The sequence below is a fragment of the Argentina anserina genome, chromosome 5 (assembly GCF_933775445.1).
Source record: "Argentina anserina chromosome 5, drPotAnse1.1, whole genome shotgun sequence".
Lineage (NCBI taxonomy): Eukaryota > Viridiplantae > Streptophyta > Magnoliopsida > Rosales > Rosaceae > Argentina > Argentina anserina.
Genome location: NC_065876.1, coordinates 3,681,848 through 3,693,185, shown reverse-complemented (window position 1 = coordinate 3,693,185; position 11,338 = coordinate 3,681,848).

The window sequence follows — 11,338 nt, the reverse complement described above, 5'->3', positions numbered from 1 at the left end:
TGTGCATGTCCCTTCCCTCGATGTGGGAATGTGTGCTAGTACGTTGTTTTTATCTATGGAGGCGAACCACCGTGGGTGCCGTTAGTGGCGATACCCGAGCAAGCATAGGGGTTGTCGGATCGGCATGTCTGCTTGCTGGGTTTTCAAGGTCTCCAGCCACCGGAGCAGGAGGAGATTAAGCTGGAAATCACCCCATTCAAGGGGTGGCGTTAACAAGTCCCCAGTCCCCAATCGAGGAGATTTCTTGGGTGTGGAGTTTCACATCATCATCTCTGCTGTAAATATCCGAGTTCAAATTGCTCGGGACCCGGACTGGCCTATCGGTGGCCATGAAGAGTGATCTAGGACCCCGAGGCTAGGCACATGGGTTAGCTAGCACGTTCAGGGTATCCGTTGATCTGGCGTGACGTAGGTATGCCGGGGTCAGGTGTTGACCGCCCGGTCGGGTGCCGACCGTATGGGGCACCCATGTATCTGGTCAAGGACCTCCGCATCGGACGCATGAGTTAACCAGATGCGCGAGCGTCATCGACCTAGAGTGTGGCCTAGGGCTTTGAGAGTGACCGAGACCTCAATGTTAGACAAGGGTTAACTAACAAACGCAATTAGGCACATAGGTTAACTAACATCAGAGCGTCCCTGGGCATGGAGTGACCTAGGATCTCAGGGTTAGGCTCGCGGGTTAGCTAACACGCTCGGAGCATCCATGGATATGGAGATTGGCCCGGGTTGGAGAATTGCTTCATGTTGGAGTTCTATGGCGAGTCCCCAAAGTCCCCATTCAAGGAATGTCAACCGCTGCAACGGCTGAAGTCTCCCGGCGCGAGTGGCCAACTCGTCCCGGAGGCTTGGACAATTAATGCAGGGGAAACATGTGGGTCCTTCGAGGACGTGAAGCGACGGTGACGTCAACGACAATGATGGTGTATGGGGAAAGGTGAATGATCGAGGGGATTATGGGTAAATGCGCGCGCGCGGGGAGGGCAACCGAGGCGGTTTATGGTAGTGTGGCACGTGGCGATAATCTGACGGTTGGGGGCAGTTTTTGTCGATAGTCGGGATCATCTTTAGCGGCTATATATAAAGGGGAGGTATTGGTGGTTCTCATTTGTTAAAAGTGTTAAGAGGCTGAAGAGGAGAGAAAGAGAAGAAATCATGACAATTGTGACCGAAAAAGAATAGGTATCGACGCGTTTGCAACCACGGGAAACGTTACACCATTTCATCCACTACAACCGAAGGTATCCTTCTCGTTTCTTTACTTTGTTTTCTGGTTTAGGAGCAATGTGCTAATATGTGTTTTTGTGAGAGTTATAGCAAATGGAAAAGTCAGCCGGAGTTGGTGAGGATTTGTGCTCAGATTCACCGACTACCAACACGACGGAGCGGGCTGTGAGGTGGGGAAAGTTCGATTCGGGGGGGGGCGTTCCCGATATGAGCGATGCGAGGTCATCTAGTAACCCACTCGGTCTTTTGTTTCAGGGCATTGAAATGACGGGGAGAGCAGCCGAAGAAGCCGGGACCAGTCGTGAAGACCGCATATGGTGGTTGTGGACAATAAGGTGGACTCGATCGGTCGCATTGCGACAGTGGATGAGTTGGAGGGCATCCGGGAGGTGTACCACATCCTGGCGGAGATCATCCGGAGGCCGTTGGCCGAAGGGGAGTTTTTCCACATGCCGTTGAAGGGGGCTTTCTGTGTAAAAGAGCAAGTGCTGGCGTACAGGCTGACATTCCTGTTGTCGTTGTGTATTCAGTACTTGCTCTCAAGCCTCAACATCTCCCCGGGGCAGGTGATGCCAACATGTTGCTGCAACTATTAGGGAGCATCGCGATGTTCCGGGTGCTCCAGCTGGGGAAGTCATGATGGCAGGAGTTTTTGGCGTGTTGGTCGCTGCAATACTCCCCGAAGTTGGGGAGTGGGGGTTGCATTAGGATGATGCCTCGGAAGAAGAAGTATGCCCCGTTGATCTTTGATACCCTGAGCTCGACCCCAACCAACTAGAGGGATTAGGCGTTCGTCGTGGAGGGACTGTGGCAGAAGGAAGCCTTGATCTTCCAGGTGCCCGGTGCATTTCAGCCGATGAGTAAGTTGTTGTTTGTTTTTGTTGATTTGTTTGCATTTTGACGCGATGGAGTTAGCGGAGGCTAACACTTGTCATTGTAGTGCCGATACGCACCGAGCTATCGCCATTGATGGAGAAGCGACTAATGTCACGACCCCGAAATTTCGAGTATGAAACTCAAATTCAAAGCCATGGAAAACTCTAAAACAATCAAAATAAATCGAAATCATTTCAACGTCACAGTTGATCATTACTGAGTTCATGGTACACTCAGTCAAATTGATTATTACAAACCAAATATATAATTCAAGCATTATATCAAATGGAAATGTAAAAATCCTCTCAATCCTCACCACAAGATAGAATAAAACAACTTCAAGTCTTCAGAGTTGTCCGTTCAATTCCGCTAATCCACACCTGCGGAACAATCCCCTACACCATCGAATAGGTGCACCGAGATTGTAAACAAAAACCCGGTAAGCTTTGCAGCTCATATAAGTAAACAACAATATAACTCGCATATAAATACATAAGAAAATACATAAAGCAATAATCATAAAATGCACTCATGAGTCATTGGACGGCCCTTCTGGTTGTCCAATGATATTTGAAAATATATGTGCTTATGAGAAATCAGGCAACCCCTTTATTTACCCAAATACATTTATAATACGGGTACTCATGAGCGCTGGTACACTTCTGTTACCCCTCATGTTGGTACGTCGCCCGACATTGGGTAACCACTTGCTACCCAATATACAAAATATGGGTACTCATAAGCGCTAGTGCACCTCTGTTACTCCTCATATTAGTACCCCGGCAGACAGACTAGAGCTCTAACTGTATCGTAACTGTCGCCCGACCAAGGCTAGGTTCCGACATGCCAACATGTCCGAAGACATGTCCATATACCACAAAAACGTTTTAACATAACTCAAGTTAAAACCACGTACAAACAATCATCACATGTTATTGTACAAATTCAAGAGACATGCCCAAATAAGTAAATATCAAAGCATAATGAAGTCATTCGCAAATGGAAATTATGACAGTATATATTATAGCAAACAATATATATGTACCTATTTTACCAATTATACACATACACAATCCACTATATCATATACATATCATGGTTCATTTTTTTTTAATTAAGTGTAATTATGAATCTCCACAAGGGTAGATTCGTCACTATGAGGTCTTACTCACCTTATAATCCTAAGCGTAATTTCCACAATTCTGCAAGTGAATCCTTTACATGTTGTGTCGATCGCCTATAATAGATAAGAAGTGAATTTAGAAGCGTTACGTAAAACCTTAAATACCGAAACAGTAATAATGTTTTACTGTTCAGCAAGTTCTAGTTTTTACGATATTACTGTTCACGTAATGACTATTCACATATTATTGTACAAATACATATTAATTACGTATTCTTGTACAAGTACATACTATTTACATATTCTTGTACGAGTACATAATATTTACGTATTTCTGTATGAGTATATACTATTCACGTATTCTTGTACAACCATGTACTATATCATCGTAAATACTATTTCAGTAAATATTAATTACCGATGTACCATTCAGAAATTACTTTTACAATTACTGTACGTAAAATAATTTTACATTCACCGTACGTAAAATAATTTTACATTTACTGTACGTAAATTACTTTTTACATTCACCGTACATGAATCAATTTTTTTTTTTACAAAATTACTGTTTGAAAATCACTGTTCACGCGCCACCTCCGGCGACAGCGCGTGGCGCCCACGCTCTTTTCCATAGTGGCAGCCCGTGAAGCTCACGCGCTGCTCAAACCGGCGCGCGTGGGTTGCCCACCGCCGCCCAGTTTCCCTCCTTTTCTTCCCCTTTTCTTCTCCACGGCCCAAGGCTGCCTCCTACCCTCCTCACGCTCTCTCACGCGCCGTCTAAGGCGGCGGTGCTGCCTCCACCTTCGATTCTCCACCAAAACGCCACAAATTCAACAACAATCAATCAAACAACCCTTACCTATATAGGACTTCAAAATCACTGGGAAACTCGTCAATGAGGCTTGGACCGACCGTGCTCAATTTCTTGGTGAGGAGCGGTGCGATCTCCAGTTCCCCTCCGATCGGAGGTGGTATCGAGGGCGAAGAGCGGTGGAGGAGTGCTTGCCTTGTGCCCTGGCTTCGTCGGAGGAGAGCTTGGATGGCGGTGAGTTTGCTGCAGGAAACACAAGAGGTCGGTGTGGCTTTTCGGCGGCGAGGGACGTTACGCCTTGCTCGGGGGAGGGAGGAGTCGAGTCGGCGAGGGCCTAGGGCCAGGTGGTGAGGGCCACGCGGCTTGGAGGTGAGAGATCGGCGGCGAGGTTTCTTGGAGGGGAGAGATGGTCGGTCCGAGGGGAGAGAAGAGAGAGAGAGAGAGAGAGAAAGGATTTTCGAAAATGGAAACCCAAATCCCTAAAATTTCCTTTTATACCATTTTTTAAATCAGAAACTAACTTCCGTCGTTAATAACTTTCACGTACGACATACAATTAGGACGTGTGACGCGTCCACGAACTCGTATCAACGAGCTCTACAACTTTCGTGAAGGAAGTTTTCAGAAAAGAGCGACAAAGTGAAAGTCGACTCCCGCGTCACGGAAACGTAACGTTTTTCCGATTAAATTGTCGCAGACGGTTTCATTTTCAAATTTTTTTTTACGAAGTCACGAAGTGAAACAAATGCGGTTCAATAATTTACACACTTTATTAAAGTCTTAAGAATTTAAATAATTAATTCCGAAAATTCGGGTCATTACAATCTACACCCCTTAAAGGAATTTCGTCCCGAAATTCAAGTTCTCTACTCAACAAACAACTGTGGATATCTTGTCTTCATATCTGACTCTAGTTCCCAAGATGCATCGCCCTCGTCAAGAAGGCTCCACAACACCTTGACCAGTTCTACATCTTTCCTCCTGAGCTTCTTTGTGGATCTATCCAGAATACGAACCGGCTCAATAACAAATATGACATTTCCTTTCACATCTATGGTGCTATGATTAATCACATGTGACTCATATGGTACATACCTCCTCAACATAGAAATGTGGAAGACGTTGTGAACACCAGACATGCTAGTAGGCAAGACTAGCCGATATGCTAGTTCTCCTACCTTCTCTAGAATCTCAAAAGGCCCAACATACCACGGAGCCAACTTTCTTTTCTTGCCAAATCTCACTACACCTCTCATAGGTGAGACTTTTAAGAACACATGATCACCGATCTCGTATTCCACATGTCTCATCTTTAAGTCTGCATAGCTCTTCTGTCTACTATGTGTGGTTCAGATCCTATCTCAAATGATCGAGATCTTCTCCGTGGTCTCTTGAACCACCTCTGAGCCCATTAATGTTTCGTCGCCAACTTCGGCCCAACAGATAGGTGATATGCATAGTCTACCATAAAGAGCCTCATAAGGTGCCATGCCGATGCTAGAGTGGTAACTGTTGTTTTAGGCAAACTCTATCAAACTCAAGTGATCCTCCCAACTACCTTTAAAATCCAGCATACAAGCTCTCAACATATCCTCCATCACCTGATTCACCCTTTCTGTCTGTCCATCAGTTTGAGGATGAAAAGTAGTACTCGTATCCAAGGTGGTACCCATAGCCTTCTGTAAACCACCCCAGAACTTTGATGTGAAACGTGCATCTCGGTCAGAAACAATAGAAACCGGAGCTCCATGAAGTCTCACTATCTCATCCACATACAGTTTCCCTAGCACGTCCACATAATACTCATTGATACTAGAAGAAAATATGCCGACTTTGTCAACCGATCGACAATCACCCATATCACATCGTGACCCTTCTTGGACTTAGGCAGTCCAGTCACAAAATCCATAGATATATGTTCCCACTTCCATAGAGGAATAGTCAATGGCTTCAACATGCCAGTATGTCATTGATGTTCTGCTTTCACTTGCTGACACATAAGACACTTTGATACAAATTCAGTCACGTCTTTCTTCATCCCGTTCCACCAGAATTGTCTGCATATGTCCTTGTACATCTTAGTGTTCCCTGGATGAATGGTATAACGAGATCGGTGTGATGTGTGAATGACCTCCTCCTTGAGATCCTTACAATCTGGGACGCACAATCTTATCCCAAACCTCAACCCTCCATCGGGTCCAACTCTCCACTCGGAAGGACATTCATCAAGCGTATCTACTACAAGGTCTACCAACTTAGCTTGTGAGAATTTATCTTGTGCCTAACCCTGATTGATCCTTGAGATTAATGTAGGTTGCACGGAGACACTACCAAGAAAGACCTTTGTTTCTCTTCTCGATGGCACTAAGTCAAATTCCGATGCAGTTTTGAGCATAATCCATTCTTGAACCATAAGAGAAGCTATCACATCTCTCGGTTTCCTGCTCAAGGCATCAGCCACCACGTTTGCTTTCCCAGGGTGATACTCCAATGTGAAGTCATAATCCTTGAGGAGTTCCATCCATCTTCTCTGGCTCATATTTAATTCTTTCTATGAGAATAGATACTTCAAACTCTTATGATCAAAAAAGAGTTGAAATTTCTCACTATACAAGTAATGTCTCCAAATCTTTAGGGCAAATACAACTGCCGTGAGTTCTAGATCGTGAGTGGGGTAGTTCTTCTCATGAACCTTCAACTGTCTAGAGCCATATGCAACCACTCCTCCATGTTGCATCAACACACAACCCAAGCCTTGGAGGAAAGCATCACTATAAATGACATAACCGCCCCCACTAGTGGGAATTGTCAATACTGGAACCGTGGTCAAGCTGGTCTTTAGTCTGTTGAAAGCCTCCTCACATGCTTCTGTCCACATAAACTGAATGTCCTTCTTGGTTAACTTGGTCAATGACGATGCAATACTAGAAAACCCTTCGATAAACCTCTGGTAGTAATCTGCCAAACTAAGGAAACTATGAATCTCCGTAGGGTTCTTTGGACGACTCCAACTCTTTATGGCCTCCACTTTTGACGGGTCTACTAATACTCCATCTTTTGAGACGACATGAGCGAGGAACTTGACCTCTTCTTTCCAGAACTCACACTTCTCGAGTTTGGCGTACAATCTTGCTTCCTTCAAGGTCTGCAACACCGTTCTCAGATGCACCACATGTTCTTCTTGAGACTTGGAGTATATCAGAATGTCATCCATAAACACCACAACAAACTCATCCAAGGGCTAAATATTTGGTGAATCAAACTCATAAAGACAGCTGGTGCATTTGTTAGACCAAATTGCATGACCACAAACTCATAGTGTCTGTACCGAGTCCTAAAAGTTATCTTCGATATATCTTCTTCCTTCACCCTGAGTTGATGGTAACCGGATCTCAAATCAATCTTCGAGAACACCGTAGCTCCTTTAAGCTGATCGAACAAATCATCAATCATAGGCAAGGGATACCTATTCTTGATGGTCACCTTGTTCAGTTCCCTGTAGTCCACACATAACCGCAGAGAACCATATTTCTTTTTTACGAACAGAACCGGTGCACCCCAAGGTGAGACGCTAGGTCTAATGAACCTTTGGTCTAATAGTTCATATATCTGCACCTTCATTTCTTTAAGTTCGTTTTTTCCCATTCTATAAGGCGCCTTTGACACTGGTGCCGTACCAGGTACCACATCTATGCAGAAATCTACAACTCTTCGAGAAGGTAATCATGGTATCTCTTGGAACACCTCACTATACTCAGATACTACCACAATGTCTGCAATAGTTCCTTTCTGATCTACATATTCCACATGTGCCAAAATTCCTATTCTCATGGAATTATCTGACTTGAGGCAATGATAACGAAACACTGGTTCTCCGGGCCTATGGAAGAACACCACCATGTCAAACCAATCAATCACTGCATGCTGCGGCCTCAACCAATCAATTCCTAGGATCACATCATAGGTGTGGTCCGGAATCACTATCAAAGAAGCAGAGAATTCTCTACCTCTAATCACAATAGGACAAGCTTTGCAGATTGTCTCTAGTTCAAGGGACACTCCAAGGGGTGAAGTGACACATAAAGAGTTTCCAAGAGGTGTACGAATCAATCCTAACATCTCCACTACCGAACTAGCAATAAATGAATGTGATGCTCTTGTATCAAACAATACTCTAGCAAGGTAGTCAAAAATTGATAAGGTACATTCCACTCATGTGTCTCGTTGACCCACTGCGAACACTCTAGCTTGACTCGCTGGTAACTGTCTCTGCTGATGTTCATGTCTACTCTGCGGAGGTCGGGTACAGTCTTTAGTCATATGTCTCACTTTCCCACACTTATAGCAGCCTGTTCTCTTTGATTTCAGACATGTTGTGGCGTAGTGCCCCATTTCGTTGCAAACGAAATACCTTATCGCTGCCATCGGTCTAACAGGTGCCGTCCTAACAGAAGGAGATGTTACCTTCTCCGAAGTCTGGAAATAGGGTCTCGGCCTCTTCCAAGATCCATCTTTTTGTCCTGAGGGCCCATTTCCTGAACTGATTGCCTTGTCTTTTCCTCTAGTATCTCTATTTTCCACATCTCCTCCGCGAGTCTTATTAGCCTGCTCCAAATTCAGGACACTCTCATACATCAAATCCTTGGTAGACAGATAAAGTGCTGATATGATGGTCTTGTACTCTTGCTTAAGTCCCCATAGAAACTTATGGGCTAAAGAGGTTGCACCCATTGGTCTGACAAACCGATACAATTGTGCAAAACGGGCCTCATACTCTCTGACAGTCATATCTCCCTGTACCAGCTTAAGGAACTCAAGTTCTAAATCCTCCTGCAATGTAGCTGGAAAGTACTTTTCTCGAAAGAGTGCCGTGAAACCATCCCAAGTCAAGGTCCATAGTCCGCCTCGTGCTCTTCCACCAATCCAGAGAATCATTTTTTAAGAATAATGTGGCTATCATCCTCTTCTCTATCTCAGAGCACACCATCATCTTAAAGTAGGTTTCCATACTCTCAATCCAATGATCGGCTACCATATGATCTAGGCCCCCATGAAATGATGGCGCTGACAGACTACTGATGTCCTTGATCAGCTTAAGCACTCGACCATCGTCTCTAATAACAACCGCGGGGTCAACCTGTTCTTCTTGTGGTGCCGTCTCCTCATAGAGGTTCTCCACAATGCGGACTCGGCCTCGACCTCTCGCCCGTCCTCGGCCCTTCTCCAAATTCATCACCTTGAAACATTTAAACACTTAGTCAATACATGTGAAGTCTTGAATCTGAACAAAATAGATCCAAGATATATTAATTTAATATTTCAGAAAGAAGGTGAATCATCAAAGTATTGTCACAATACTTACTAGAGCACCAACCCTTAAGGTGTGGTTCCTAACACTCTTGCGTACCCAGCGACATATCAATACCGAAGAGCATGTGATGGGGGTCCGATGCAGTCGGGCCATCACTCCTGGATGATATTGATAAATCGCCAAATACACAACTTAGGCTCTGATACCAACTGTCACAACCCCGAAATTTCGAGTATGGAACTCGAATTCAAAGCCATGAAAATCTCTAAAACAATCTCAATAAATCGAAATCATTTCAACATCACAGTGGATCATTACTGAATTCATGGTACACTCAGTCAAATTGATTATTACAAACCAAATTTATAATTCAAGCATTATATCAAATAAAAATGTAAAAATCCTCTTAATCATCACCACAAGGTAGAATAAAACAACTTCAAGTCTTCAGAGTTGTCCGTCAATTCCGCTAATCCATACCTGTGGAACTATCTCATACACCATCGAATAGGTGCACCGGGATTGTAAACACAAACTCGGTAAGCTTTGCAGCTCGTATGAGTAAACAACAATATAACTCGCATATAAATACATAAGAAAATACATAAAGAATTAATCATAAATACACTCATGAATCATTGGACGGCCCCTCTGGTTGTCCAATGATATTTGAAAATATATGTGCTCATGAGAAATCAGGCAACCCCTATGTTTACCCAAATATATTTATAATACGGGTACTCATGAGCGCTGGTACACCTCTGTTACCCCTCATGTTAGTACGCCGCCCGACATTGGGCAACCACTTGCTACCCAATATCCAACATATGGGTACTTATAAGCGCTGGTACACCTATGTTATTCCTCATGTTAGTACCCCGGCAGACATACTAGAGCTCTAACTGTATCGTAACTGTCGCCCGACAAAGGCTAGGTTCCGATATGCCAACATGTCCGAAGACAGGTCCACATACCACAAAAACGTTTTAACATAACTCAAGTTAAAACCACGTACAAACAATCATCACATGTTATTGTACAAATCCAAGAGACATGCTCAAATAAGTAAATATCAACGCTATAATGAACTCATTCGCAAATGGAAATTATGACAGTATATATTATAGGAAACCATATATATGTGCCTATTTTACCAATTATACACATACACAATCCACTATATCATATACATATCATGGTTCATTCTTTTTAATTAAGTGTAATTATGAATCTCTGCAAGGGTAGATTTGTCATTGTGAGGTCTTACTCACCTTATAATCCTGAGCGTAATTTCCACAATTCCGCAAGTGAATCCTTTACTTGTTGTGTCGATCACCTAGAATAGATAAGAAGTGAATTTAGAAACGTTACGTAAAACCTTAAATGTCAAAACAGTAATAATGTTTTACTGTTCAGCAATTTCAGGTTTTTACGATATTAGTGTTCATGTAATTACTATTCATGTATTACTGTACAATACATATTAATTACGTATTCATGTACAAGTACATACTATTTACGTATTTCTGTATGAGTACATACTATTCATGTATTCATGTACAACCATGTACTATTTCATCGTAAATACTGTTTCAGTAAATATTAATTACTGATTTACCTTTCAGAAATTACTTTTACAATTACTGTACGTAAAATAATTTTACATTCACCGTACGTAAAATAATTTTATATTTACTGTACGTAAATTACTTTTTACATTCACCGTACAGAAATAACTTTTTTACAAAATTACTGTTTGAAAATCACTGTTCACGAGGCACCTCCGGCGACAGCGTGTGGCGCCCACGCGCCTCCCCACAGTGGCAGCGTGTGGAGCTCACACGCCGCTCAAACCGGCACGCGTGGCTTGCCCACCGCCGCCCAGTTTCCCTCCTTTTCTTCCTCTCTTCTTCTCCACGGCCTAAGGCCGCCTCTTACCCTCCTCACGCTCTCTCATGCGCCGCCTAAGGCGGTGGAGCTCCCTCCACCT